Source organism: Nomascus leucogenys, chromosome 13 (genome assembly GCF_006542625.1).
Source record: "Nomascus leucogenys isolate Asia chromosome 13, Asia_NLE_v1, whole genome shotgun sequence".
Classification (NCBI taxonomy): domain Eukaryota; kingdom Metazoa; phylum Chordata; class Mammalia; order Primates; family Hylobatidae; genus Nomascus; species Nomascus leucogenys.
Window position 1 is genome coordinate 54,259,747 of NC_044393.1, and position 17,204 is coordinate 54,276,950.

At 40.8% G+C, this 17,204-nt stretch overlaps 1 protein-coding gene and 1 pseudogene across 9 annotated transcripts in view; one reads left to right on the plus strand and one right to left on the minus strand.

Moving 5' to 3' along the window:
* SRPK2 (SRSF protein kinase 2) overlaps positions 1-17,204 on the minus strand; it is a 286,728-nt gene that overhangs the window by 123,311 nt on the left and 146,213 nt on the right. The gene's annotated exons all lie outside the window — the stretch shown is intronic.
* On the plus strand, positions 1,251-16,184 carry LOC105740722 (annotated as a pseudogene).

The window sequence follows — 17,204 nt, forward strand, 5'->3', positions numbered from 1 at the left end:
GCAGTGAGTTCAACTCAACAGACAAAGCATATAAAACTACCCAAAATTTTGAAGGGACACTTGTTGCTTTAAAACGACCATCCTTTGGCCGGGCACGGTGGCTCACGCCTGTAATACCAGCACTTTGGGAGGCCGTGGCGGGCAGATCACGAGGTCAGGAGATCAAGACCATCCTGGCTAACACGGTGAAACTCCGTCTCTACTAAAAATACAAAAAATTAGCCGGGCGTGGTGACGGGCGCCTGTAGTCCCAGCTACTCAGGAGGCTGAGGCAGAAGAATGGCGTGAACCCGGGAGGCGGAGCTTGCAGTGGGCCGAGATTGCACCACTGCACTCCAGCCTGGGCGACAGAGCAAGACTCCGTCTCAAAAAAAAGACCATCCTTTTTGTGCTAACATAAAAAATCCAGACATCTAAATATGTCATCTTTACTATATCAAATATGTAGCTTTGATCTTAGCTATGGAGGAGGTATCTCTCCCTCTCCTTCCACAGTGCCCCCAACAGATGAAGGGGGACCACAGGAATAAAATTATCTAGAGTCAGGTTACAGGACTATCATAGAGTAGGAATAAGTCTTGGTTAGACTATACTACTGTAGAGAACTGAGGTTAAGAGCTGAGAAATATCAAACAATCATATACAGAGCAAAAAGATCTCAATATTCTTTCAAGTAAGAACTTGCACTGCTGTGTTCAGCAGAGGCAGTGGGTGGGGGGGAATGGGGGTGGGATAAAATCAACAGCGAAACTGAGTCGCTGTCCCAGGGATCTAGTCCAGGAATCAAGGCAAAAACTGCACGACAGTTTTTATTTTAAGTACTAAGTGGTTTTGACGGAAATGAGGAGGACTTAATCACACCGGAAGGTTTCAAGAAGATGTGGGATTGAACTGGATCTGACATATAGGTAGATTTTAGCCAGCAGTGGGGAAGACATTTTGTAAAAGCAGAATCAGTGCCTCTTCTATCCTTAAAATGCTAAGGCAGGAATTATCAAGGTCTGTCAACTGAACACTGTAATGCTCATCCTGAGCAAAGCAAGAATGCCTGAGGGTAAGAGGGCCCAAAACCACAGAGTCCTGTAACAAAACAGAAAGGCACAAATGAGAATGATACCTAAGATAGATATGGAGGGTGTGGAAGACTTTGACAGAGATGGAGGCTGGAACATTTCAGGCAGAGGGAGCAGTAATGAGAACAAAGGGTGGACAAACAGCTGCATCCCACCAGCTGGGCAGCAGCAGGGCATATGTCGAATATAACGAATGTAGCTGCAAAGGTGGTAGACACCGAAAGTGGAGACCATAACCACCAGGCTCCCACATCGGCAAAAAAGCAAGTAAGCAGTAGATAGAGAATAGGGAGATGGCAAAACCATCCACGTACTTTAGAAAGGTTACTCCAGCACACTTAAGCATGATGAAAGAAGAAAGACAGGAAGCTAAAGAAATTTACCCAGAGACCAGATTTCTTTTCCTATAAAGGACATGCATACCAATTAGGTACCCTTGCTTCACCATTCACATTTGTCCCAGTTTTTAAAGACAATCATAACACAGATAAAGGAATGCTGAAATGGACACTCACATGTTAACAAACGTCAACTGTTAAAATAACTGGACAATATGCATGAAAAATCTTATTGATTCTTGTCTTAGGAATTTATATGATCTCTGTCATGTGTTGTGATTCTATCTTAGGAATTTATTTCTAGAAAATAAACCAACCACTTTTCAGTTAAAAAAAAGTATACATTATCAAAAATCACTGTTTATGGCAGCCAACATATTGTTAATACTATAAATTCAATATTCTTGAATTTATTACAAACAAAATGTGTTTTTTATTTTAACTTTTAGGTTCGGGGTCCATATGCATGTTTGTTATATAGGTAAGCTTGTGTCACGAAGGTTTGTTGTACAGATTATTGTAGTAAGCCTAGTACCCAATAGTTATTTCTTCTGCTCCTCTCCCTATTTTCACCCTCCCTCATCAAGTAGACCCCAGTGTCTGTTGTTTCCTTCTTTGTGTTGATTTGATGAGTTCCTATCATTTAGTTCCCCCTTATAAATGAGAACATGTGGTATTTGGTTTTCTGCTCCTGCATTCTTTTCCTAAGGGTAATAGCCTCCAGGTCTATCCATGTTCCCACAAAATACATTATGTCTTCTTTTTTATAGCTACATAGTGTTACATTTTCTTTATCCCATCGGTCACTGATGGGCATTTAAACTGATTCCATATTTTTGCTATTGTAAACAGTGCTGCACTGAACATCCACATGCTTGCGTCTTCATGGTAGAATAACTTATATTCCTCTAGGTATATACCCAGTAATAAGATTGCTGAGTCGAATGGTAGTTCTGTTTTTAGCTCTTTGAGGGATCACCATACTGCTTTCCACAGTGGTTGAACAAATTTATGCTCCCACAAACAGTGTATAAATGTTCCCTTTTCTCCAAAATCTCGCCAGCATCTGTTATTTTTTGGCTTTTTAACCACAGCCATTATAACTGATGTGAGATAATACTTCACTGTGGTTTTGATTTACATTTCTCTAATGATCTGAGATACTGAACTTTTTTTCATATGCTTATTGGCCCCATGCATGTCTTCTTTTGAAAAGTGTCTATGTCCTTTGCCCACTTTTTAATGGTATTGTTTTTCTCTTACAAATTTGTTTAAGTTCCTTATAGATGCTGGATACTAAACTTTTGTCAGATACATCATTTGCAAATATTTTCTCCCATTCTATAGGTTGTCCATTTACTCTTTTGGTAACAGGGTCTCACTCTGTCACCTACTCTGGAGTGCAGTGGTGCGATCATAACTCACTGTAACCTTGAACTCCTGGGCTCTAGCAATCCTCCCACCTCAGCCTCTTGAGTAGCTGGAACCATAGGCACTTGCCAACACACCCAGGAAATTTTACCTTTTGTAGAGATGGGGTCTTGCTATGTTGCCTAGACTGGTCTTGAACTCCTGGGCTGAAGCAATCCTCTTGCCTATTTAATCTGCCTGTTTTAAGAGTTCAAGGCATGAGCCACCACACCCAGACTAAAATTTATTTTTAAGATCAAGTTAAAGGGCACAGTGGCTCACACCTGTAAGCCCGGCACGTTGGGAGGCGGATGGATCACCTGAGGTCAGGAGTTCGAGACCAGCCTGACCAACATGGAGAAACCCGTCTCTACTAAAAATACAAAATTAGCCAGGCATGGTGGCACATGCCTGTAATCTCAGCTACTCGGGAATCTGAGACAGGAGAATCACTTGAACATGGGAGGCGAAGGCTGCAGTGAGCCGAGATCGCGCCACTGCACTACAGCCTGGGCAACAAGAGCGAAACTCCGTCTCAAAAGAAAAAAAAAAAAAAAAAAAAGATCAGGTTTGCAAAGAGTTTTTAAGTACAAAAGTAAAACAAAAACAGCAATAAAAATTTGTACTTAGGATATTGTCATTATTCAAACACTTGTAATCCAAGTCTCTAAAGTGAAAGGGCTGCAAAACAAAATAAAAAAAAACAGTAGCAGAAATATTCACATATGAAATAACCATTAATAAAATCAGACCCTTTCAAATATCTCTCCCCATTAAAAACAACAACAACAACAACAAAAAAAAAAAAAGATGGCCAGGCGCAGCGGCTCATGCCTGTAATCCCAGCACTTTGGGAGGCTGAGGCGGGCGGATCACGAGGTCAAGAGATCGAGACCATCCTGGCCAATGGTGAAACCTTGTCTCTACTAAAAATACAAAAATTAGCTGGGTGTCGTGGTGGGTGCCTGTAAACCCAGCTATTCAGGAGACTGAGGCAGGAGAATCACTTGATCACTGAACCTGGGAGGCAGAGGTTGCAGTGAGCTGAGATAATGCCATTGCACTCCAGCCTGGGCAAAGGAAAGGAGGAAGGGAAAGAAAGGAAGAGAGAAAAGAGAAGAGAGAAGAGAGGGAGAAAGAGAGAGAGGGAGAGAGGGAGGAGGAGGGAGGGAGGCAGGGAGAAGGAGAGAGGGAGGGAGGGAGGGAGGGAGGGAGGGAGGAGGGAGGGAGGGAGGAAGGAAGGAAGGAAGGAAGGAAGGAAGGAAGGAAGGAAGGAAGGAAGGAAGGAGGAAAAGGAAGGAAGGAGTTTAATGAAGGCACAAGTCAATTAATACTCTTTGATAGAAACTGAGCGGCTGTCTATAGTCACGCCACCATGAAAACACCTAATCGCATCTGAAACTAAGCAGCTGACAAGAGAATGCAGATACAATTCAATAAACCTGAAAACCTTACAAAATATGCAAGACTTCATGGTAGCAATAAAAGCCTTGTTGACATTAGTAACAGCCAAGGGTACTGGCAAGTAAGAACCCAGCAGACCAACTAACAACTGTAGAAGACAAGATCAACAAAGATAATGGACTGACAGGCTTTTTAATGGAGAACTTGCATATGAGAGAATTAGAGATCACTGGAAAAGAGGTGAACCTCTCAACTACTTTTACAAAATAGTTCCTTTATAATTCCTGTAAAAATAAAATATGGCCTGGGTGTAGTGGCTCACACCTGTTATCCCCAGCACTTTGGTAGGCCAAAGCCGGTGGATCACTTAAGGTCAGGAGTTCAAAACCAGCCTGGCCAAATGATGAAATCCTGTCTCTACTAAAAATACAAAGAAAAAAAATTAGCCAGGCGTGGTGGTGCGCACCTGTAATCTTAGCTACTCAGGAGACTGAAGCAGGAGAATCGCTTGAACCTGGGAGTCAGAGATTGCAGTGAGCCAATGCACTCCAGCAGCCTGGGCGACACAGCAAGACTCCATCTCAAAAAAAATGAAAAATGAAAATAAAAATAAAAATAAAATAAGAAGTAAAAAATCACATTTTTTGGGAAACTATTACAAGAGAAACAATATTTGGGTCAATTCTTTGTTCATTCTATAAACTAACAGATCCAACAGTGATAAGTTTTGTTAAATATTAAAATAAAACTAATTTCATTTTAATAATTAGTATCTATTATTATTTAAAAAAGGCCCAATTAAATTTTTTTATGACTTACACAAAATTTAGATCCCTGTTTTAAACAGATTCACATTAAGAATACCTTTGCTGCACCAGTTATAATAAGGTAAATGAGACTGATTATTTTAGTAATTTCAGTTATGTAAAAAGATAAAAAGACTATAAAGATTTATACTAGTAGTTGCCACTGGAAGATGAGATTGTGGGTATTTTTTGTTTGTTTTAAACAAAGGGACAGAATTAAATACTGTTTAAAACAATGCAAATATATTAACCAGTAAATAAGATTTTTGAAATGTATACTAATATTTCATCAATGGATTGCTATTGCTTTTCAATCTACCGACAGATCATTACAGAAACTTCTACTATCTCATTTAAGAAATGTTTCCTGGATCTCTACGATGTGCTAAACACCATGAAGACAAAATTTAGTAACAGGCTATACTGATGCTTACTATGTGCCATTTCAACCCGTAGAATAATGCAGCAAACAAACTAATTATTATCAATTTCCAGAGACTGAGAAAGATTAAGTAACTTACCCAATGGTATAAAACTAAATAGTAACTAAACCGTCCTTCAAACAAAGACTGTCTACAAAGCCCAGGATCTTAACCACTTAGCTATGTATTGCGTTGGAGAGGCAGCCTTAAAATAACTTACACATTGGAAGAAGAAAAGCAGCAAGCAGAAAAGCACCAAAGCAACGAAGATAGGTGTGCTGATACAATATTCACCACATGCTATATGAGGCAGGAAAAAAAAAGGTTCATGTTGGGTAAGAAAAGAGGGCATCACAGACATGGAGAAGATGGTAACAGAATTTCAAAGAACACATGAATGCCACAAGAAGAAAGAGGTGTTAGACCAAGCCTGTCCAACAGGCCGTATGCAGCCCAGGACAGCTTTGAATGAGGCCCAACACAAATACACAAACTTTCCTAAAACATGAGTTATTTCTGCAATTTTTTAAGCTCATCAGCTATTCGTTAATGTTAGTGTATTTTATGTGTGGCCCAAGCCAATTCTTCTTCTTCCAAGGTGGCCCAGAGAAGCCAAAAGATTAGATACCCCTGTGGGAGACCATCTGAGGCAGACAGGGTAATGTAATTTTTTGGAAACTACAAATATTATTTGGCAATGGCTCCCACCAAAATTTTATAAACTTGTAGGAATAGAGATAAAATAGTCAAATGTTTGCTTATAATATTTAATGTTTAACTCAAGTACATACGTATTTAAATTCATGTTATAGATTATTTGGAAAGACTGTTTTTCCCACTGTCACAAAGCAAGTTTATTTCAAATGCTTTATCACATGCACCTTTATCATCATTGTACTCATCAGTAAAGCCATCTCTTTAGTCTAAAGTCAGTTTTCTGAAATGCAGCATTTTCACTTCTACATTGTCTGGGATTGTGTGTGTGTGTGTGTGTGTGTGTGTGCATTTTAAATATGTATGGTATTGCCAAAGGAAGTGTTCCCCAAGTCAAAAATAACTACTCATTCTCGTTTATGTCAGTTAGCTTTTCCATTTGGTTTTATACACATACAAATATATCCTCTCTATATCACAATCACTTATTGTTTTGCTTTCTCATATGATCTATGAAAGGCATGAGAAACATTCAACATTTGAAACTGTGAGAAATAATTAACAAAACAGGTGTTAAAATGTCTTAAAAAACAACTGTTTCTACTAGTGAACTCTAAATTACCTAAAACTAACAAAAGATTGAAACTATTTCCATTTATGTCATCACAAAGAATTCTTGGCTATTCAAAATAAAGTCCTTGAGATAGTTCCCTCTAATATGAGAGATGCTGCACAGTGCTATTCTCCGGGGGATAATTTCTTGGGGAGAGAGGAATTCATTTATATTCCAGCAGTACTTCTACACTAACATCTATAGGTACATTAGAGAAGAGCAAAAAGAAAGAAACTTGAAACAGGCCTGACTTAGATCTGTGGTTCTCAAACTTAGGTATATGTCAGAGTCTCCTCAAGACCTTGTTACAGTACAGTTGCTGGGTTCCATCCCTGTGTTTCTGATTCCACAGGAATGGAGTAGGGTCTGAGAAGGTGCATTCCTAACAAGTACTCAGGTGCTGCAGATGCCACACTCTGATCTAGATTATGCTAGACATTGCTCATCATATGAAGGTAGATTTTATCTTTCAGGAGTTTAGGACAGGGAAATGACATTATAGGATTTGTGGTTTTTAAAATATCACTGACAGCATTATGGACAGTAGTGTTTTCACATAACATATTTCATTTATTCTAATATGTATTTTTTCACAATTTCTGGTAACAGAGTCCATCTTCCCATCAACAGTATATCATAGTTTAATTAGCAGTGATTTTTCTTTCTTGGCAGTGCATAAAATAATGGTGTAAATTATCACTTACAGGCAGCAGATTCACTGACATACAGTATTATCACCTCTGATATAATGGCACTGTGAAGGGGGAAAATAGGTTTTATTCCCATTTTACAGATGAGGAAATAGATTTCAGGACAATACAGGAGATAACATGCCTAGTACATGACAGGTCCAAGATGAGAAATTCAGAAATTTCTGACACACAAAACAAACACCATCCCCCTCAATGATACTACTTATAACAACAACCTGTAGTTAGTTCACTTGCCAGAGAGAAGAAAAGACAAGAGCATACCGGTGTACCCTAACCAACAACAGGAGCAAAGAGAAGAGTCCATGGATACCAGGTGTGAAATGCCAAATTTAAGTAATCAAGAAAAAGTGTCTGAAGATTTTTATTAAAAAACTAAATAAATGAAAAGACACAATGAACCACCTCCACAAATACAGAGATAGAATCAAAAGACTAGTTTGGGAACACTGTTTCATACAGTGCTGAGAGATGCAGAATATGACATAACATCTCCAAAGCAACAGACATTAGCTTAAGGATTTAAATTATAGTTGGTGATACTAGGAAGTCAAGTTTGTGTAAAGACAGGCACTGGGCCTGGAGAGTGGCCAGAGGCCAGAATGCCACACATGACCAGCTTTCTGAAAGATGACTAGAAACCCAAGATACTGCAGCAGCATCAAATGCAACACCTCTCAAAAGCCCACAAACTTAGCTTCTGACCAAACCCTGTCTGGAAAGGTGTGATGTTCTAAATACCATTCTGTAGGCTGCCAGATGATTTTTTAATTTGAAAAGTTAAAGGAAAAATCAGAATAGAAAATCTAACCATTATTATTTGTCATAACATCCTGCATATTCCTACTCCCCACTGCAAGTCTACTAATAAAAGATCCACTAAATTATGCAATCTTCTCAGTACATTCTGAAAAGCACATTACACCTTTACTTGGCGCAATGACACGTTCTAATTCCTAGGAGAAGAATGTGCAGATATTCTTGTTCATCAAACAAATCTTCCTCACTAAAACAACTCAACGCTCAGAGGAACTAACAGTCTAAACTGATCATTCTTCTGGGGCCCAGATAGTTTTCATCTCTAAGAGGAACTCTAAATACTACTTAAATCTCAAATTCAACTTCTAACTAGAAAAATGAAAAAAACTTAGAAGAGGGCACAAAGCTTTTGCTGTGACCATGATACATACTTTAAAACTTGAATACCTTGACAGATAAGCAGAGTTATCACAAAGACCAAATGGGGATAGGGTCTACAACCAGACATGAGAGACATCCGAGTGCTGTGGTAAAGCTGCAAGCCAAACATGAAGAACGTAAGGAAGCACCATCCAGGGCAATTAACTCAAGATATTTCTATTTTTCCTGCTTGGTTATGGGTGCATTATAAACATGTAAGTCTTAAGACTGATTTAGGGGAAAACATTTAAATGTTTATAAACAGGCAATAAAAGCAGCAGTAGCGTCTGACAATTATAGCACTAAAAAAGCCACATTATTATTAAGTTTGACACAACTCATGAGCAAAATAACCTAGAGTTAAAGGCAAGGCATATATCTAAATCAGCTCCCCTATCAAAATAACTATTCCATACTCCCCCAAACAGACAAATGACAAACGCTTCTAAGTAAAGGCTGAATCATGCAGGGTAAACAACAGCAAAGCAGCATCACTTGGATAAACAACTAGCAGCAAAATTAACAATCATTTTCACTTCAAGGCGGATGGCCCCTGAAAGGTGATACTTGCCTCAAAGTCCTAACTGATCAATAGTCAAGGTAACAAAATCATCATCATCATCATCATCATCATCATCATCATCCCTTGGGTGAGAAAAGATGCTGAGAAAAGTTTGGACAGGAGTCAGCATAAAGCACTGCTTCCCACTCCAGGAGCCTCAGGAGGTACAGCCTGTCCTTACTCCCAGGCAGCCAAGGCAGAGGCCCACGGCCTAGGCTCAGTTTGTAACATGCCCACCGGTGGTGACTCTCCGAAGAAGTCTCGAGGTCACAAGCAGCAAAACTACAGGGGAAATTCACTGGAAGGACTCAGCTTCAGCGGCAAAACACATCTAGCACCATGGTCTCAAGGCTGATCCAGTGGTGTGCCCACAGCTGCTGCCTCTCCCATTGCCCACTCTTTTATTACACAACCTACTTCAATCACTGTAACTAGAAATAAAATAGCCAGTTAGTTTGTATTATTTGGAACCCAGAAGCCTGAATGACAAGCTTCACCATTACACAGTCATTATTTCATTTTTGTTAAAATTAAATAATTTCTGAAAATCTGTTGTTCTGTGTTTTGATTTTAATAAGAAAATCATGACATTCAGTAGGAAATTAGAAATGAACACAATGAAGAAAGTACATCATTTATAACCCCACCACCTAGACCAAAATAACCACGACCATTTTGGAGCACACTCTTCTAAGCTTTCTTCCAAAATGGACATCTTGACAAGAGAACAAGCACGAAGGCAGTAAGCAAACTGGTGGTCTACGGAGTCATTAGGCCGGGGCAGCCAGGTAAAGTTATCATCCAATACACTTCTAAGAACAAAAGGGCTTCATTCTGCTTCTCCTAATAAGCAAGCCAAGAAAACACATATAAATCACAGCCATCCCTGGCAAACCAGAGTGTACAATTGTCCTATATATCTGAATAGTCCAGCCTCCTGATTAGGAAACCCTACTTTAGAAATAGTCCCATTCATCAGAAGAGGCTATGAATTATAAATTCTTCCTATATAGCACAATTTAATCAGTTGTTAAAAAGCGCAACAAGAAGATAAACCTTCCTATGTTATAAGCAACCTAAAATTTTTATGAAAAACTTCTCAAACAAAAGCTACAATTTAACATCAGAAAGCACAAAATATAGATAGCATTCCTTCCTTCCTATTAAGTCAGAAAAAAATGTCATTACAATTTATCTTTGCATAGGTCACTCAAATAAAAATATAGAGAGAACAAAGGACATTTTTCCTAAATTATCAAGGTATCACTGAAGCAGTTACATCTAGTCCTTCTCAACCAAAATAATACATCTTTGTTTTCTCCTCCTGTAAATGGGTCAGAGCCCTTACAAATGCTGGAAGCAGGGAAACAGCCTGAACATCAAAATATATTGTTTCAAACATATCTAGGAGCTGACAAGATGTTCTGGGATGAGAGCAAAAAAATGAAGCCATAATTAACAAAATCTGGTTAGATGGAGTCTGATTTAAAAATAATACTCCACAATATAAAGCAACAACAGAAACCCCACTAAAGTATGGAAAATCCAAGTCTAGATTCAAATACAGTGATACACGGTTGATAAGAATAAGAAAGCCAATTCTCTGAGCTTAACGTTGATCCTTTTAAACTAGGATCTTCGCAGCAGTGTCAGATTTGGCTTCCTGCCTTTCTCAGAAACTACTTACCTACAGGCTATTTTCTTACCTCTTTTCTCAAAATACTCTATTTTGAAGATGACTCCTGATGAAATTCCCTATCTCCACTGATCAAATTCTACTTACAGCAGAATAACCTCTGAATCAAATACACTGAGCACAATATAAAACGTCTTAATCTGTTTAGGTTGCTATAACAAAATACCACAGAGTGACTCACAAAAAGCAGAAATTTATTTCTCACAGTACTGGTGGCTGGAAGTCCAAGATCAATGTGCCGAAAGATTGATTCTGGTGAGGGTTGGTTTCCTAGCTCACAGGTGGGGCCTTCCAGCTGTGTCCTCATGGTGTAAGAGGCAAGGGGCCTTTCTCAGTCCTCTTTATAAGGGTACTCATCCCACTCATGAGAGCTATGCATTGGTGATCTAATTGTCTCGCCCAAAAGCCCCACCTCCTAATACCATCACATTGGGGGTTAGGAATTCAACATATGCATTTTAGGGGAACATATTCAGACCATAGCATGGTCAAAAGTAAAATTTATTTTTATCCTTTCATGGAGCAATGGTGAATAATCGTTCTATCTGGAGGAAGCATGGAATGAACATACATTAAAACAAGTCTTTAAACTGAGTCCTAAGAATGTAGAAAAGGTATAGAAATCATGTGATTTATTATGTTTTCTACATATAAACCCTTCCTGGACAGAAATTAGGGGGCAGTGGAGGAGAAGAAGAAAAGGAAAAGAAAATGTTTTTTTTAATTTTAAAGCCTAACCACAGATTGTAGTTTCCGAAGTACAAGGAGAAGTGACACCAAACTTTGAACCTCACTTGACTCTAAAAATGGGAAGATCTACAGGTGATGAGAAAGAATTGCACTTTGAAATGGCAACTTTTACCAACAATTTTTTTATGTTATGTTGCATATTAAATATGCTCAATTTATTATGGGCCTTCAATTTCCACAAATAAAATACTCGTCCAGTATGTTCTGAAATACCTACCTACTAAATATTTATAAAGTAACCTTTGTCAGTACTATGCCAGCTCACAGCCTGCAATGTTTTATTGTTATTATTCTGACTTCATTTGCCTGCTTTTTAAAGAATATTCCAGTATCATTTTTACAAAACTGGAGGGAAGGGACTGAAAGCAAAAAGATGTAAGAACTCTTAAGTGAAAGCACAGAAATGGTGTCAGAAAATAAAATAAATTAGCTTTAAAAGGGGCTGCATGGTAAGAAAAGGATGTAAACTTCTTAAATTTTGCTTCTAAGGAATTCTAATTTTGATGCCAAAATTAGATGGTGACATATTGAGATATATAACAGGACTGTAAAGCTAAATTTAGATGCTCCTTCTTTAAAGCATCCACCAGCTCCTAGACCACTTATTGAATAGGTATCTTGTGCTAAACAGTTATGTACATTATTTTAGTTAAAGATCAAAATGTATATGCATTATAGAGAAACTGGACTCCGGAGAAGGTTACCTATTTGCCCTAGGTAAACATCAGTGACCAAGTTCATATGAAAATCCTGCCTGACTCCAAAGCATGTGATCATTCCTCTAAATCAAGCTGTCCCTCATACCAATCCACCCCTCTTCAGCATCTACTTTATATGCACTGTCCCCTTAAATCCTCACAACCCTATGTGAGGTGAGCATTATCATCTTTATTATAAGGATTAGGAAAACTAGCACAATGAGATTAGGCAACTTGCCAGAATTTAGCTTCTGGTCCCTGGCTCCAAAGCCCATATATTCTTTCCAATAAATTTTGCTGCTTTCAGCTCTAACAATCTACAAATCTATCATCACGCCACAATCTCTTCCTTTACAGGAAACCATGATTCTGTGCAGGAAGATCGAGTCAGAAGTGATATTTCATTACCACCGCAACTCTCATCTTTCTCCCTTCACACGCTCCACATCACCTCTCCCAGCAAAATGACCAGACATCTTTTCATAGATTGGCATTACTATCAGCTACTCCCCCTACCACTGAAGATCATAAACGCTGAAGAAAAGTTGGAGGAAATGTTCCCACCAAGAAAAGGTCATTGGGGCCACTTTTACAGTCTGCCATATTCTACCTGATAATCTTATTCCAACAAGCCCAAGGATCAGGTCAAATCAATATATATTTAAAATAAAAATTTAAATATTCCCATTGTCATTTTGATCTTATGTCATTATCAGCTGGTTGACGGCAGGCAACATTTCTAAGTCTGTGACTTCATCTATAAAATAAATATGATATCAAATGACCCTTCATTTGATATTCCAACCTTAGAGCTCTAAGTTAATCTAACATACATCCCCTCTTCCTTTGCCTGCTTGTGAGAAAGCAGCTGAAAATTTGGCAGGGTGCAGTGGCTCACACCAGTAATCCCAGAACTTCGGGAGGCTGAGGCGGGTGGAATGCTTGAGGTCAAGAGTTCAAGGCCAGCCTCGCCAACATGGTGAAACCCCATCTCTACTAAAAATACAAAAGTTATCCGGGGGTGGTGGTGCACACCTGTATTCCCAGCTACTCGGGAGGCTGAGGCAGGAGAATCGCTTGAACCTGGGAGGCAGAGGTTGCAGTGAGCCAAGATCACCCCACTGCACTCCAGTCTGGCAAAAGGGCGAGGCTCCATCTCAAAAAATAAATAAATAAATAAATAAATAAATAAATAAATAAATAGCAAGCAGAAGCTGGAAATGTATAAGCAAGGGCAGATAAAACTCGACAGTAAGTAAAGCAAGTGATCATTAGGTACTGCAATATACACAAGGACCTACTCAGAGGCAGGTGTGCATGCACACGTCTACATGCGAAACAAGTGACAAAAACAATCTACAGTTTATTCTTGCCAACCTGAAATGAACCACCTATTTTACCTCATCTGCATTCAAGAGAGGGCCCAGACTGATCCAAAAGGGCCACTGAACCATGTTCACCATTGAGTCTTGAGGCAAGCCAGATCTCCAATCCTTAGACTGATCTCTGGCTTGACTGCAGCTATCAACTGAACATGAGGAATGGAAAGCTACAAAAGCCTAAAGCTTACCACAGAAGTAGCATTTCAAATATAAATCTACTTCTGTATTTTATTAATTCTGGTAGAAGGTGAGGCCAGGGCTCAAGAAGCCTGGATATCTTAACATTCTAATCGTTTTTTATTCTTCTTCCTTTTTAGAGACACGGTCTCGCTCTGTCTCTCGGGCTGGGGTACACTGGCACGATCCTAACTCACTGTAGACTCCAACTCCTGGGCTCAAGTGATCCTCTCACCTCAGCCTCCAGAGTAGCTGGGACTCCAGGCCCGCTACCATCCCAGCTACTTTTTCTTTTATTATCTGGGTAGATACAGGGAATCCCTATGTTCCCCAGGCTGGTCTTAAACTCCTGGTTTCAAGCAATCCTTCCCCGTCAGCCTCCCAAAGTGCAGGGATTACTTCCATGTGAGCCAATGCACCCCGCCTACATTCTAATCTTAATTCTCTAAATCTAGATGATGACACTTCACAGTTGAGGAGCCTGAGATAGGATCAAAGGTGGCAAGATTAAAATTAAAATCCTAAAGTCATTTGTAATCCCAGCACTTTGGGAGGCCAATGCAGACAGATCACCTGAGGTCAGCAGTTCAAGACTAGCCTGGCTGACATGGTGAAACCCTATCTCTACTAAAAATACACAAATTAGCCGGGCGTAGTAGTGCATGCCTTGAACCCAGGAGGTTGCAGTGAGCCAAGACCGCACCATTGCACACCAGTCTGGGTAACAGAGAAACACTCCATCTCACGCCAGTAATCCCAGAACTTCGGGAGGCTAAGGCGGGTGGAATGCTTGAGGTCAAGAGTTCAAGGCCAGCCTCGCCAACATGGTGAAACCCCATCTCTACTAAAAATACAAGTTATCCAGGGGTGGTGGTGCACACCTGTATTCCCAGCTACTCGGGAGGCTGAGGCAGGAGAATCGCTTGAACCTGGGAGGCAGAGGTTGCAGTGAGCCTCACCTCACCTTCTCCATCTCAAAAAAAAAAAAAAAACCACATGCCAAGCAATCTCAAATAACAAATGGTAAATTTAGGGCTGTGAAGAAAGTTGAGAATTAGACTGAATTTGCAGCAAGACAAAAAAAATTTTAATTTCAGTTACAAAGATGTTATTATCTCTAAACCATAACACAGTAAGTATCTGCAGCTCAGCAGATTATCTGAATTTACACATGAGAAGTGGAATAAACAAAACTTACCAGTCCAATACAGAGACCTTTGCCGGGAATTCTGGCTGCTGCCATCAATAAAATGGAAGAGAAACAGCCAAGGTAACTAAGCTGAAGTCCCAACTCTGCCATTAATAAGCTGAGTGTGCCTCCAAGGTTCAGAACTTGTGGGTATTTCAAACATTGAGTGGGAACTTCTAGAAGGAAAGAGCTGCCATAAGGAAGCCCCACGAGGGCTGAAGAGCTGGCAGGGGTAGTGGGCCCAAGTCCCGTCCGCTGGTCAGGAGGCTTTTCCAGGCCAACCAAAACCACTATAGTAGTTGGAGACCCCACTGAGTCCATGAGAACACAGAGAAGTTGGGGTAAAACAGCTATAAGAAGAAACATTTGCAAGGCTGTTCAGAAGGCAGTAAAACAAGAAGATACTATCCAATATTTCCTATTAAAAAATAAAGGGCCGGGCGCGGTGGCTCACGCCTGTAATCCCAGCACTTTGGGAGGCCGAGGCTGGTGGATCACCTGAGGTCTGGAACTCAAGACCAGCCTGGCCAACATGGTGAAACCCTGTGTCTACTAAAAATACAAACATTAGCTGCGCATGGTACCAGGCGCACGCCTGTAATCCCAGCTACTCGGCAGGCTGAGGCGGGAGAATCGCTTGAACCCGGGAGGCGGAGCTTGCAGTGAGCTAAAATCGCGCCACTGCACTCCAGCCTGGGCGACAGAACAAGACTCCGTCTCAACCGCAACAAAAAAATCCCAGAGTTCCACGCGGCGCCAGCCCCAGCCCTTCCGCCAGGGCCGCCGTTGGAGAGCAGCAGCCCTGGCTCTGCGCTACCCTATGGCCGTGGGCCTCAATAAGGGCCAAAAGATGACCAAGAAAGTGAGCAAGCCCAGGCACAGCCGCCGCCGCGAGCGTCTGACCAAACACACCAAGTTTGTGCGGGATATGATCCGGGAGGCATGTGGCTTCGCCCCGTACAAGCAGCACGCCAAGGAGTTACTGAAAGGTCTCCAAGGACAAACGGGCCCTCAAGTTCATCAAGAAAAGGGTGTGGGCGCACATCTGCGCCAAAAGGATGCGGGAGGAGCTGAGCAACGTCCTGGCCGCCATGAGTTAAGCCGCTGCCAAGAAAGACTGAGCCCCCTTCCCTGCCCTCTCCCTGAAATAAAGAACAGCTTGACAGGAAAACACACACACACACACACACACACACACACACACACACACACACACCTTTTTTTCTTAGTATTTCCTAACCAATTGGGAAAGAAATAAAAATCTTTATTCAAATAAAATTTGTGTCTACTCTATAGGCCAAAGAATGTGCTAGGCACCAGAAACGTGAACATGAGACAGTTAAAGCTCCTTGTCTCTCAAGCTAGCGGAGTGAAAAGCACTGAGTCCCAGTACAAAGGTCTAGACGGTGCTCTAGGAGGCAGCAGGACCCTCTGCAGTGGGGTGGTAAGGGCAGCGTGCAGGGGACATGGCATCTTCTCAGTGAGGTCCAGGCAGAGGGAAGTACACATTATGAAGATAAGAAGGGTAAAAGAGCCAGAAATGGCAGGATCAGTGAGGACTTTAGATAAAGAGGACCACCAGACTGTGAACGACCTGTTTTAAGCTACATTAATGAGTCCCTTTTAGGAATATAATTCTATGGATGATGCAAAGGGCGGAGGAACAGGAAGAGAGGCTAGTGAACAATATTTGAGGGCAGACGAGGAACGACAGAATGAAAGCAATACAGCGAGTTTTGACGGAAGCATTTGGAGATGACTTCTGCAAAGAAACCGGTAGGATCTAGTGACCAACTAGATGTAGACTATGGGGGAAAATGAGGAGACAAAGTAACTCGGGCTTCTGCATTTAGAAAACACTTTTTTTCCCCTCAAGAGACAAGTTCTCTCTGTTGCCCAGGCTAGAGTGCAGTGGTTATTCACAGGCACAATCTTCGTGCACTATGGCCTTGAACTCTTGGGGTCAAGTGATCCTCCCACCTCAGCTGCCAGAGTAGCCACAACTACAGGCACACATCATCGCACCCAGCTGGAGACACTTTTAAAAATTAAAAAGCAGAGTGACAAAATTTTAGAGGCAGAAGGGTCATCCCCAGGTCACAGCGAGGCAGGATAAAGCCTGTAGGCCCCACTGTTGTAGA